The sequence below is a fragment of the Octopus sinensis genome, linkage group LG6 (assembly GCF_006345805.1).
Source record: "Octopus sinensis linkage group LG6, ASM634580v1, whole genome shotgun sequence".
NCBI lineage: Eukaryota > Metazoa > Mollusca > Cephalopoda > Octopoda > Octopodidae > Octopus > Octopus sinensis.
The window spans coordinates 59,309,654-59,325,224 of NC_043002.1; the positions used below are offsets into that span (position 1 = coordinate 59,309,654).

The 15,571-nt window shown below is 35.8% G+C and overlaps 1 long non-coding RNA gene across 1 annotated transcript in view; it reads right to left on the bottom strand.

The window, feature by feature from the left end:
- Positions 1-379: 379 nt before the first annotated feature.
- LOC118763734 overlaps positions 380-15,571 on the bottom strand; it is a 19,995-nt gene continuing 4,803 nt past the window's right edge. The window contains exons 2-3 of the long non-coding RNA XR_004999487.1: positions 9,113-9,116; positions 380-390 (exon numbers count right to left, since the gene is read on the bottom strand). This is a non-coding gene — a long non-coding RNA (uncharacterized LOC118763734). The remainder of the gene's footprint in view (positions 391-9,112; positions 9,117-15,571) is intronic.

Below are 15,571 nucleotides of genomic sequence, written 5' to 3' on the forward strand. Positions count from 1 at the left end.
GATGGCACTGGAAAGGGTTAAAAACAACGATACAGTCAATATAAATGCTTGCGTTCTGCAAATGCACCAGCTCAGCGAAGCAATCTTGCCGACCAGTGGCACAGGTTCTTCAACGCAACCACACTCATTTGGTAAATTTTGAAAGTTTTTGAATTATTAGGATTTATGGAAGTTTATTTCATGTAAAAATACTGAAAATTTAGAAAGAAGAAATTCTGAATTCAATCTGATAACCAATATGTAAATTTTACTGTTACGAAGATGGTTTTTAATTATTTCAACCAGCAGGAATTTGAATTTCACGGAATAGCTCCTATTGTAGAAGACTCAGTTACTGGAAAAATTTTAGACACTTACAGCATAGTTAAAAATATATTGTGAGTTCATTTCCTTACCACTCCCACCGAGCCCCCCCCCCCCAACAAACAAAAACAAAATCAAGCTGAAATATTTCAGAAATAAGTTGAAGTGTAAGTTGGTCGTGAATTCCAATTAAACAGTGATGTAAAGAAAAGGAGCAATTTATTTGCAATAATGGTTCGAACGATTTTTGTACATTAAAAGCTAGTTTTGACTGAGGAGATATACAATAAGGTCGAAAGACCCCTTGCGTTAATGAATCGCATATGTTATGGACACACATCATTACAAAAGAGGAGATGTTCTCCGATGAAGAAAAACAACGATAAGTATATTCCCGTTCGAATCAGTCAACACGTATCGCGAGTGAATAGAGACATTATAGTTTGGATTGTACTGTGCTTTTTGGCTGGAATCTGAACACATCAGCAAATAATTTGCTTTATGTTTTTTATAAAGAAGAGTCAGTACTCTCGTTAGATCATTGATCTGGGGATAACTTTGACTGAAAAGACACCATAAGGTCGAAACACCGCGTTGTCTCAACGTCCCCACCCTACATCAATGAATCGCGTCTAAAGCATTGTTTCTAAACCATTTTTCCTGCTGACCCCTTTGTTCCCTCTTTTGTTCAGATGGACCATGCTAACGATTCCATGTTTAAAACATCCAATTATTACATTTTTATTAAATGTTATTAAGAACTGTATAAAATATTGCTAAAATATTTTGTGTTTTGTTGAATTATAACCGATTTTTTGCAGATAAATTTTAACAAGAAAATCTTATATAGACCCCATGGGCCATAAAGAACCCGGTTGAGAAACCACTAGGCGAAAGGGAGGAAATGTTTTCCAATGATGAAAGAAACCCGGCAGCAACCAGCATATTGACGTTCGAGCCCATCAAAGCATTTTGGCGAATCAACTGATTGATTCGTTCAACGTTGTTAATACATGGATATATCGCAATCTTTTCAAATAATGAATTTAATGTTACAAATGATGCTAAATCACCAGTGGGGGCAACTAGAGTGAAAAGTAGAAAACTGGATCGAAGGAATCCGAAGATAATCTGTGCAGAAATCATGTTTGTGGATGTTTCTGAAGAATTAAATTGATCGAATCTTGCAATGTCCACCCTGTTGAGAAAATCTGTCACAGAAGGAACTGAATGACAGAAGAGTTAATTTATTATTGGATTGGTGGAATATTTAAGGAAGTATTCGTTTAATCCTTGCATGCTAAATTATCTATACATACATATATACATACATAGCTATACATTACATATATATACACAAATATATATAATACATCTCTATCTCCTCCCTCTATCTATCTATCTATCTATCTACACATTATTTAAATGTATCACATCCATATATAGGTACAAACAAATTCCATACGTTATTTTATGTGAATACAAATATATACACATAAATTTACATATACACATAAGCACATATATATACATGAGCATATATATATATATATATATATATATATATATATATATATGTGTGTGTGTGTGTGTGGTGTGTGTGTCTGTGAGCGTGTTTGTGTATACGTACATTATACAATATATACATTTCATACATCTAACAATGCATAAACTCATATTCGTATATGGGCTCACATACTTTCCAGGACGTACGCATGTTTATTTGTATGCATGTATGTATGTATGTATGTATGTACGTATGTATGTATGTATGTATGTATGTATGTATATGTGTGTGTATGTATATATGTTTGTATGTATGCATGTATGTGTGAATGTGCATCTATATGTGTGTGTGTATTTATGTGAGTAAAATTATGTATGTATTCATGCCTATCTATCTATCTATCTATCTATCTATCTATCTATCTATCTATCTATCTATCTATCTATCTATCTATCTATCTATCTATCTATCTATCTATCTATATATCTATCTTGGCATTCATATGCATGTATACACACACCCATACACACAAGCATATGACTACAAATGTATATATACATATACATAAATAAATATGGATGCAGATTCATAAAAATACGTCATATTACTTCACACACATACAAACAAAACATGCAGCCACACACACATATGAAAACATCACTTCGCAGAAAGAAGTTTTTTGCTTATACGTTCCTTTTATGTGTATATATCTACTTTTCATAGTTCAAGAATTGTTATATTATACGTGATGGGAAATCGACGAAAGAAATATTAAAACCGCAACACAACATAATACAACACAACACACAAGAAGATACACACACAAACATGGACAAATAACGACACACTCACCAATGGCTTCCATACATGCAGACGTATATAGCCAAAAACATCATCACAAAATAATTCGAAAAAATATCAAAAAATCAACATTGTTTTACAGTCAGAATATAAATTCTGGCTGCAAAAATTTTATAATTTAAAAATATTGTAATGCGGCAAACGAAAATTTCTTTCTATTCATTGAATATATTTCTGAAGAAGAAGAACATGAAAAAAACATTAAAATTTAAGTAGCGAACAAACAAACAAACTAACCAGCTAACAAATGTTCTACACAATAATGACTGTATGCGCGTGTGTGTGTGCGCATGTGTGTGTGTATGTGTGTAGACGTAAGTGTATATATATATATATATATATATATATATATATATAATCATGCATATGCTAATACTCACATATATCTGTATATGTATATGTATATGTATATGCATATATATATAATACATATATATATATGAAAGGAAATCAATTTATATATACGTATATACATATATATGTGTATATCTGTATGTATAATACAACAGATATACGTAATATTACCCATAGATAGAAATTTATGAATAATTCTTATACACATACATTTATATATCTATCTACCAATTTATCTATTTATAACTCCATAAATATATGAATATATATGTATGTATGTGTATATATATATATATATATATATATATATATATATATATATATTATATATATATATTTATATATGCTTATGTATCTATGTATATATATGTAGCAATGTATATATGTATACATATATCTATCAATATACATATACATACACACACACACATATATATATGTATGTATATATATATATATATATATATATATATATATATATATATATATATATATATATATATATATATATGTATGTATGTATATGTATGTATGTGTCTATATATTGATATGTGTGTGTTTGTGTGAATGTATATCTGTACAGGGAGTCGAAACGTGTCGATAATGACAATATTCTCATGGCCTTTTGTGATTTTAAATGAGTTTAACTCATCGAAAAATGTGTATGTAAATTAAAGTAATCAAATAATGAAAAAAAAAAGAGAAATGAAGGAATTAGTAAGACGAAGAACGAACAAAATAAGTAACCGTTGGGTGCCCCGGGGTTCGCTTTTCTCCATTTTTTTTCTATAGAACAACTACCTACATGCTATCACCTCTAAAATCGCCCACACGTTTACATTCGTTAGCATTGCTTATTAGCCACCTCCTATTGTCCAGCTTCATCGTTATACAACCGACACCCCTCCCGTCAAATCGACACCGACTTCATTAACCCTCCGTTTATCCAAATCATTTTCATAAGTTTCTCATAAACATCCGCAGTTGTTTTCAGACTTTCAGCTACCCTATGTTTCACGTGTTCTCACTAACATTGTATTGAGTCAAAAGTTTTGTAATATCTTAGTACTTAAAGGCGGCAATATGGTAGAAACGTTAGCACACCGGGCGAAATGCGTAGCCGTATTTCGTCTGTCGTTATATTCTGAGTTCAAATTCCGCCGAGGTTGACTTTGCCTTTCATCCTTTCGGGATTGATTAAATATGTACCAGTTACGCACTGGAGTCGATGTAATCGACTTAGTAACTATGTCTGTCCTTGTTTGTCCCCTCTATGCTTAGCCCCTTGTGGGTAATAAAGAAATAGGTATTTCGTCTGTCTTTACGTTCTTTGCCTTTCATCCTTTCGGGGTTGATAGATTAAGTACAAGTTGCGTGCTGGAGTCGATCTAATTGACTGCCCCCACCCAAATTTCGGGCCTTGTGCCTAGAATAGAAAAGAATATTTTAGTAACTTAAAGGCGTCGACCTGCAGAAGCGTTAGCATGCGGGCGAAATACTTTGCGGTATTTCGTTTGCCTTTACGGTCTGAGTTCAAATTTCACCGAGGTCGACTTTGCTTTCATCCTTTCGGGGTCGGTAAATTAAGTACCAGCTTCGTACTGGGGTCGATCGAATCGACTGGCTCCCTACCCCAAAATTTCGGGCCTTGTGCCTAGAGCAGAAAAGAATATTTTAGTAACTTATTTGCCTTAAAGTAGAGGTCATCGTGTTGCACCGTCTGAAGCCAGGTTTTTGCCAGTTTTCTGATCCGACGCTGATACTAGTTCTTCACCGAAACTTCCACCTCTTCGTGGTTGATGAAACGTTGCGAGCGCAGAAAGGGAGCGCAATATGAATATTCCCTTTCCTATATCCCAAGTTGATCTGGTTATTGAAAACAAAAATTGTTACTGTTTATCATGTATGATGCATGGACGCAAGACAAACATGTCCTCTGAATCACATGATACACGGAACAGGCAAAGAGTTCACGAAAACCTCGTAATGGTAGGGCCATCTTCACAACTTTATCGAATCCTCAAACAATGCCCTTGAGGCTCAGACTTACTAAGGGATAAAAATTATTTATAAAACAATGAAAAACTAATTTAAACGAATACTAGTGGTAGTAGTCATGTGACGTATAATTTTGGGAAGTATACTTTATTTTGGAAATGTATATTTACTTAAATTATAATTCTTGTATTTATGCCATATATCCTGAAATTACAGGGGTCGTATCAGGAAATATAGCAGACATACAATAATTATAATTTAAGTTTTATCAAACTTCTTGGTGCTTATACAAAATGATGAAATGACTACTAATTTTCAAAAAAAAAAAAAAATTTCTTTAAAATAAAAATAAAAAAAGACAATTTTTTTCTCTTTGCATAACTCCTCTCCCATAGTTATTCTGTCATTTCACTCCCTCCTCCTCCTCCTCCTCTGTCTGTCTATGATTATTTCTCTCTCACTGTGTGTGTACAGCGTTCTTCTACTCATTGCCCACCACCGATCCTATGTGCACTCTTCTTGCACTTCGTATGTTAACTCTCGCTGCCTTTCTTTGTCTCAACCAATCACCATTTATAACGGTTATTATTATATGAGGATATTTATGGAAAAAATCATTAAAAAAAAGAAAGAAAACAGGGAATAATAGTGATATTTACCTTTATCAGATATCCAGGCTCCTCATCACTGGGACTATTTTACTATTTAATAAGTAATTTCTTTTCTCTTTATTAAATAATACTTATCTCTCGTTCGATTGAGTACATTTTTGTTGCCCCTACAACCAAACGAACAGTCATATATTATCATGGCTACCTAATAATTGTCACATATATTTACTGATAAATTCCTCTATTTACATAATGTCGAGGTCTCTTTCATTCTTTTGTTGTCTTACCATTACTATCAGTATATATATATATATATATATATATATAAGTAGGTGAATGAATTATCCTATGTTTATAGTCAGCATGGAAAATTCGTTTAACCGAAACCTGGGTAGCAAATTCACGTCAGAAAACACGGTTGAAGCGACCTGTCAAGGGTAGAAACTCCGGGTTCAGTGTAGAAATTTGTGTGTTGTATATGAATAAATGAAAGAAAGGAGTCGAACGAAGATGTTAACAAAATTCCTTTACTCTTGACACATGTTTCGAAGACAGCATATTTCATTCCGAAGGAATGAACCCTTTATTCCTTCGGAATGAAAATATGGTGTCTTCGAAACATGTGTCGAGAGTAAAGGAATTTTGTTAACATCTTCGTTCGACTCCTTTCTTTCATTTATATATATATATATATATATATATATATATATATATATATATATACATACTTGGAAATGGATGCGTGGCGTTCAGTTAAATAATAATATAAATTATACATATATATATATATATATATATAAAATAATAATGATAATAATAATAATAATAATAATAATATAATAATAATAATAATAATATAATAATAATAGTAAAATAATAAAATTAATAAAATAAAAAATAAGTAAACTAATTTAAAATATTTCTAAAAAATGAAAATGTAATAATAATTTAACTTTACTTAAAAAGAAAAGAAAATTTCAAACAATACACCGAATCGCTTGTCCAATGGTTATTCTGGAAGCGTGCCCGTCAGGAGGCTGTCAGCCTGACGGCAAAAAATTTTCTAATGGCAGAAAATCTTCCCCGAATACGAACCTGGAATGTCATGTAAACGGGATTTGTCCCAAATTAAGCCCCCAAAGTTCACCACCACAACAACCACAAAATCAAAAATGTAAAAGAACTAAATGGAGCCGGGAAGAATATAAAGAAGTAATGTACGCATATTACTTTGCATTAAGTAGGCCAACCCAAGAGAAACATACCACAAACTCCTTCAGAATTTAGAGGAGCCGGAATTCAGCTAGCAGACCAAACCTGGATGAAAACAGATTCGCAAATGTTAGAAGAAATATATCTTTAGAAATACCAGATAGAATTTGAAGACCAAATATTTGCTGAACAACACAGAAAATCTATCATTGAAATGAAGCAGGAAGTTCTGAATGAGCTTGCAGTTGTAGGGCATACAAATTGGTATGATAGGGAACCACTCCATAAACTCTCAAATGCACACCAACATAAAACACAAATAAAAATTGGCAACTGCGTTACACAAGAAATCATCCAACAACTAAAACCCGACCTTAATACGTTAACTGAAATTATTTACTCTGTTGCTAAGGTAACCGAAAGACGCTGTTTAATGCCCAAAAAGACAACAATACCAAATTCGAAAGGAAAACCAAACTGGAGGAGTAGAATTGAAACTGAGATTGAATCATTGCGAAAGGAGGTATCAATATTAACTGAGCTAATCTCTGGAAACGGTGTAAGATCAAGAAAAGGCAGGAATATTGTGAGAATATATGGACTCTCAACAAGAGAAGAATTAATCTCAGCGAAAGAAACCCTTTAACAAAAATGTTCAAGCAAAAGCCCAGAAAATACGCAGATTTGAGAAAAGAATCAAATACTACAAGCAAAATAAGATGTTCAAATCCAATACCAAATCATTTTACAGGGAAATAGGGAAAGAAAAAATAACCATTGAAAAGCCATTCCTAATGAAAGAAGTTGAAAACTTTTGGAAAGAGATCTGGAGTGATGAGAAACCATACAATGAAAATGCAGACTGGGTCAAACGCACCCAAGGTGCCTACAAAAAGCTACAAGAAGAGGTATGGGAAGACATCTTAATCGCCGACCTAAGGAGGGCACTAACGAAGGCTCATAAGTGGAAATCCCCTGGTATTGATAGAGTACCAAATTTCTGGCTCTCATCACTCTCGTTCTCACACAAAATGTTAGTAGTACTATTTAATAATATTATGAAAAACGTGGAAAAAACTCCCCATTGGATGGCAAATGGTATTACTTACCTCCTCCCCGCAAACAACAAAACCAAAGACCAAAAAAACTACCGGCCTATAACATGTTTGTCTACTACCTATAAGTGTTTGACATCTATTCTAGTGGAGAAAACATACGTTTATGGAAGAGAGGCTGATACGGATGCAAAGATCAGCTCCTAATTAATCGCATGATCATTGAGAACTACCATAACAAGCGCAGAAATCTCAGCTCTTCATGGATTGATTATAAAAAAGCCATTGATAGCATACCATATTCATGGATTCTGAAATCGCTGGACATTTTCAAAATTTCTCCTGTGATTTCAGCTTTTTTAAATTACATGTCACAATGAACACGAAGCTCCAATGGTACCATTCTAATGGAGTATTGTGCTCAGACAATATTAGCATAAACTCTGGCATTTTCCAAGGTGACTCACTTTGACCACTAATTTTCTGCATAGCACTAATACCATTCTCGAGTGAACTGAATAGAACAGGGTATGGCTACAAAATTGACAACAGGAAAATAAGCCATCTATTTTATATGGATGATTTAAAACTATATGGCTAAGATGATGAAGAGTTTGAAGGACAACTACATATTATGAAAGGATTCAGTGATGATATCGGGATGGAGTTTGGCCTTGAAAAGTGTGCCAAAGCCACTTTTAAGAAAGGGAAATTGGTAAAGTCGAAACAGTAATAAATAGATGTCGAAACAGTAATAAAGGAACTTGAGCAGGAACAAACCTATAAATACCTAGGAATAAATGAAGGCTCTGGAATCCAGCTTGCAAGCATGAAAGAGAAGGTTAAGAAAGAATGTTATAGAAGAGTTCGAGCAGTCATGAAGTCTGAGCTGAATGCATATAATAAGGTGTTAGCCATAAATTCCTTAGCAGTCCCAGTTGTTCTTTATAGCTTCAATGTGCTTAACTGGAATACCAGTGAAATAATGAAAATTGATAGAAAAATCCGCAAGCTACTGACTTGAAATAAGATGCAGCATCCAAAGGCAGACGTGGATTGTCTTTACCTACCCAGAGCTCAGGGAGCTCGAGGCTTGATCCAGCTTGAACTTACGTACATAACCACCACAATCGGACTAGCCATAAACCTTGAAACAACCAACAATTAGATGCTAAAACTTTCAATTTCTATTAGTAAGTCATTATATTTACTGATCTTGATATACATCTAACTGTGCACATTAAAATCCCCTCCCTCCCCTCTCTCACTACACAGACACAGACACACACACACACACCCACACATATATATGCAAATATACACATATATATATATATATATAATATATGCTTTTGTGTATATATTTGTGTGCATATACATGCATATAAAGTCGGTTTCAAATTTTGGAACACGGTCAGTAAGTTCGGGAGAAGGGCTAAGTCGATTATATTGATCCCAGTGCTCAACTCGTACTTTATTTGTCGACCACGAAATGATGAACGTTAATGTCGACCGAGGCGGTATTAGAACTGAGAACGTAAAGCCAGACAAAATGCTAACCATTTCCTCCCCGGCATCATAACGATTCTGCCAGCTCCCCACCCGATATTTGTGTATAATATTAGCAATGCCCAATGCTAACGCAGCTATAAAACCAATTATTTTCATTGGAAATGTTACGTTGGTCCCCATAATTTTCTTTTAACAAACGAAATGTGCCAGTAACAGCCAGCAATTTTCAACAATAAGTTTAATTCGATATGGCTGTAACTAGTTCTTCAAGTGGGAATAATATGTTTATATTCTGCGTATAGTTATTTCAACTTAAATCTTCACAGATATTTTCTCGGCAAATCTCTTCTCTTTGTGCTTTGCTTGTTAAGCAAAAGAAAGGAAAATTCTCTGCCCTCCATTTTTTCCCGTAATTTTCAGATTTTGCTAAATAATCTTTCCAGTAAAATTCCCGTGTGTCTTCGGAAGGAAATTTCTTTTTAACAATTAGGATATTTTACGACCGAATTTTCTTTTCGGTAAAAGTGAATTTGGTAAATTGAAATCTTCCTCAAAGACGCTTTTTCTCCTAAAGAAATCTGTTTAATGTGTTATAAACAAAACAAAAAAAAATAATGATTTCACTGAGTTGCGTGATATACTAAAGCAATTCTTAACACCACCCACCCTGTATTCGGTGGAGTAATGAGGAAGACGGTCAGAAATACTATGTTGGGCTAATCTCTTGTTACAGACAGGTAAAAACCTCCTTAGTATAAAATTAAACTTAGTACACGCTATATTTAAATTTCATCAAAGCTACTGCTCCTACCACTATTTTCAACGGAAATATATACCTATCTGTTTATTGTGGTAATCAAGAAAACTATAAGTTGAAGTTTCGCTTATCACCATGTGCAGTCTGATCTTTGCAATAAATGCTCAGAAACACTTCAGTCACCTCTTAAACATGTTGGTGGACACTGCAAAATTGAATGGTACTACACAAGTGTCGAAACCATAGTGATATCTGTTCGGGCAGCCGATGATGAGAATACACAATTGTTATGCTTGATAGTGAATTTCTTATGTTGGTGGACACTGCAAAATTGAATAGTACTACACAAGTGTTGAAACCATAGGGTTATCTGTTTGGGCAGCCGATGATGAGAATACACAATTGTTATGCTTGATAGTGAATTTCTTATGTTGGTGGACACTGCAAAATTGAATAGTACTACACAAGTGTTGAAACCATAGGGATATCTGTTTGGGCAGCCGATGATGAGAATACACAATTGTTATGCTTGATAGTGAATTTCCTATATTTTAGCCTCGTTATTCAGGATTATCCTTCATTCTTGTAAAGTGATAGGTATTTGTGGATTCATAGTCTTTGGCGATCACTAACATTGATATTGTTTGGTTTTCTTCATAGGTAACCTAATTAAGCTTGAATATTGCTTAAATATTGGTGTCTAGTTTTGGGAGGTTCTATGTCATAGGATCAGCAGTCAAATATGAATTTTGGGAAATTTATACAAATCTTCAACTGGATATGCTTCCAATTTTTGCCTATTATTTCTGCCGTCATAAACACTGGGAAATAATAACGCTCTTAGGCCGGACAACATTTCATTAGAGATCCGGGAGGTGTATGGTTATCTCTGCAAATAATCACTTCCTAACAAGGGCGCCGAATCTGGAGTATATTTCCCAAAATTTGATGGTTGCAAACATGGCTATCATTTACAAAAACAAAGGAGATATAAGAGGGTGGGACGAAAATGCATAGGTTGACTATAAAGGAGTGATACTAGAGCTGTGAAATCTTGTATACGTTCACTTCAGTTCTTCTTATTAATAACTGCATTGTTTCTTTCCAGGCAAACTAATGGCTGACTATTCAAAGAAGACTACAAAAATAACTAGTAGCGACTTCTCTTGAAAACTGACAAAATTTAGCACCTGTAGAAAAACGGCTTTGGCCTCCTAGGACATTCATGCTGACTTAGCTGCTACAGATGATCCAGCTTTATTAATACTGCAAAAGTAGACAGCTGAATTTAGGCGAGGAAGAAAGAATCTTGCAGGTGACCCAAGGTCTGGACATCCTGCAGCAGCCACCACCAAGAAAAACATTGATCTTGTCCACCATATAGTAATGGATGACAGGCGCCTGACTATAAACCAAATAGCCAGTGCTATTAGTATATCCCACCATGAAATTGGCATGACAAACGTTTCTGCTCGGTGGGTGTCACGTCTTCAGACACCTTATCAAAAGTGCACCAGGTTCAGCACATCACAAGAAAATCTGACATTGTTTGAAGCAGATCCAGCTGATTTCTTTCAACGTTTCCTAAGGAAAGATAAGTGTTGGCTTCATCAATTTGAGCCAGAGACAAAGAGACAACCCATGCAGGGGCAACACGCCTCTTCACCTGCTCCAAAGAAGGCCAAGATCGTTTCATCTGCAGCGAAGGTGATGTCCCCAGTTTACTGAGATGCAAAAGGCGTTGTGTTTATTGACTATTTTCAGAAAGGTCACACTATCAATGAAAAGTACTATACCAACTTGCTGAGATAGTTACGAAAGACTATCAAGATCACACGCCTAGGAAGACTGACAAATGGCGTCTTGTTTCATCAGGACAATGCTTCAGCCCACACGTCTTTGATTTCAATGGCTGTTGTGTGTGACTGGCTTTGAACTGCTGATCATCCTCCCTATTCTGACTTGACTCTCATCTAAGTATCATCAGTTCCCCAACATGAGAAAAACACTTGCCTAGGAACCAGTATCGCAGTGATGATGACGTCATATCTGCTGCTGCTGACTTTTTTGTCCAACAGGTGGAAAATTCTTCACCGATGGGATCCAAGCACTGCAACACCGATGGAAGCAATGTGTGGAGTGAAAGGGGGACTATATTGAAAAGTGAACTTCATTTGGTCACATTCCATGAGAGTATTTTGGTCAGCCTATGAACTTTTCAGCCGGCCCTCATATGTATGCTCTAACAGTAAAGTTATAGCATACCGGTCCACTACTAGGATGGTCCTGTCTAAGTTTATGCTCAAACGTCTGCTCCAGGCAATATTAGAAAACATCGGAGCAGAGTTATGTTGTTTCCACTGAGACAGAAACACAACCGACTTTTTCTTCTTTGTAAGACTGCTTTAGGAAAAATGCAAGGAGTGACGTGTTTGCGCGAGATTCTGTTTTAAATTGGATAAAACTTATGCAGAAACTTTTCTAATGTTGCAGCAAAACTATCTGTGAAGTCTCCGAAGAAGTAAATACTTGTAAAAGTTTGTGCTGCAAGATTCTGAAATAAAAACTTAAACTGCAACGTGTTGCCATAATATATGTGAAGCATTTGTTAAGAGACGCAGGGAAAGAGAAAGAAACCATAATCATTCAAAAGTTGTTTAATTGTTCGAACTTTCTGAATATGTCATAGCAAGTAAAGAAACGTCACCTGCTTTCGTTGTGACAACGTAGTATCAAGCAGGCAGACATACAGACAAACAGACACAGATACACGCATGCACTCGCGTGCGCGCAAACACACATTCACACATACACACATACACACAAGCACGCACGCACGCACGCGCCATTTCAACTCCCTCAGCCTTGAACCCGGCTCCATCTCCAGGATGTGACAGGGAGAGAGGAAGAAAGGGTTGTGTAGATTGGAGTAAAGCGAAACGAAACACTTTCCTGAAAGAGACAATGCGCCACCATGTCCAGGAATTGAAACCACGATATTATCATTGCGAGACAAACACCGATTCATTAGTCCGTGAGCCTTCACACACACACACACACACACCACACACACACACACACATGAAATGCTTAAAGTAATCTTCATTTCTACATGTTACGCTTTCCCCATGTCAGGAGGGACGGATGTCCGCCGTTTATGAGGCAAAGTTGTAACTCTTCTCGAGAATAGAAGCCACTGCTTACAGGCATCACCTGAAATTCATTGTCGGAACTTGTTCTGATGGCTTTTGATGTGACTGAGTTCTTGCATCTCAGTCTGGGCCATGGGTTCTCAGTCATTTTTTATACTTATGGACACCTTTGATTACCTTGTGAAAGGTAGGAGAGTCCAGTTTGCTGGACATTGTTGCAGAGCTGAAAACGAGGCAATTTCTACTCTTCTCCTCTGGAAGCCATCTACTCGCGATACCAGAGGGCGCACACTCTCCTACCCTGATGTAATCTCCAGGGATACAGGCATCCAGCAACAGGACCTCCGTAATGCTATGATGGACCGTGAAGTCTGGCGTAGCATAGTAAATTCCATTGTCTCGACCACGGTCGAACAATGATGATAGTGATTGATTACTATTTTATACTGATGGACCCCCATAACCATTCGATGTTTGAAAACTAGTTTTATAGAAACCACTTTCAACATTCCCATTTTGTTTTTCATCCATTAACTTGTGTAGGTTAAACTATGTAAAACGCTAGAGAAAGAAACTAGCGGTTTCTTGTATTACATACCAATACAAACAACTAAGATTTTTTCAGGGGCCCTTTTATTATTTCCTTGCATGGACCCCCGCCCAAATCTTATATGGATCATCAGGACCATATGGACGCCAGTTGAGAACCATTGGTCTAGGCTGCAGAGATCCTGAGATCCTGGAAGCTTCCGCACTTGTTGACTGTATTCAAATATAGATGAGCAATATTTCGTTCACTAATTTATGTATGACGTCCTCTATATACAATGCTCAAACGGATATAAACTTAGTTTTTTTTCGTGATACTCTGTGTATAATTTAATGTAAGAAATCTATAAAAAATATGCGATCGATATATTTTTATACAATTTTATATAGTTTGTATTTTCTTTGGTACTGGCCGTTGTATTTCATAGCTCTTTCCTTTGAACTACGCTGTGATTTCTATCTACTAATGCATACTTAAAACCTGATTGATTCAACAAATTTTTGTGTTAAGTAAACTTTGCTTTGTGAATAATAATAAGAATGGTTTTGTGCTGCGAGGTTTATGAACGGAGGTCACAGAGACGCTATGTTTGTTATGAGGTAATAGCTTCACTGGGAGTCATGTAGTTAGAGAGTTGTGGTGTTGATGGTGTTGGTGTTGATGCACAAATGTGAAACACAGTCAATGTATTGAGGTAGGAGGGATGTCGTGAGACATATCAGTTTCTAGACACTACCGTCTTAGGTCCTAGGCCTCACAAGACCGGCTACTCGGTTTCAATGGCGTATAATTGACCACGATCACAATATTCCAACTACGCCTGAATGGGACGCCGATTCGTTACAGGGTTATTCATTACGGCAATGGGGATTGGAGCGACGTCAAATAAAGTTTGCAGGTTAAGAAAAAATTTCGTTTATTGAATGAAATGCTCAAGAAATAAATGAACACTTCTTTCCTAGTCTGGGAATCGAAACCACAATCTTGCGATCATGAGAACATCACACTACATCTAGGCCATGTGAAGCGCCACGGTGATGATAACCCACACTTGAGATTTAGTATTAAAATCAACATGAAACGGTACAAACCCGCCGTGATTATAACATTAATCCTTCAGCATTTAACTCGGCCACATGGGGTCAGATCCGGTCAAAATATTCCATTTGTGTTATGCTCAAACTGGCCAGATCTGGCCTCTTACACCAACCCTCTTACAATCTCAGATTTAACAGTTACCTCATCAAAATCTTAGGGCTACAAAAATTATGCAAGATTAGCTGAAATCAATGCGAATAAATAAGCATTAATTTGAAATGCTAAAGGGGCGAGGCTGGGATGGTGGACAATGTGTGATGATAACACAACACAAACATTGTATCTCACGGTACATGTAATTTGGGATGTGAGATAGTAACCGTAAACATCTGTGAAGTGACGTAATGGACACTTTAAGAAATAATTGCTGTTATGAGACATAACTGATATGACACGGTATAAGGTTCTGTTGTGTCAATGACCGTGATGAGGCGCAATCTTTTTTGAAGATGTTCAATGACCGTCATGAAGCTTAATTTGTTGTGATGCAAAATAAGGGTTGTGATGCAAAAAAGTGAACAATGACATACGTACATAATATTATAACAAAAACCACAAAAGCCTTGTGAAATGCAGTCACCCAGAGTTTCCTGGCCAAAAT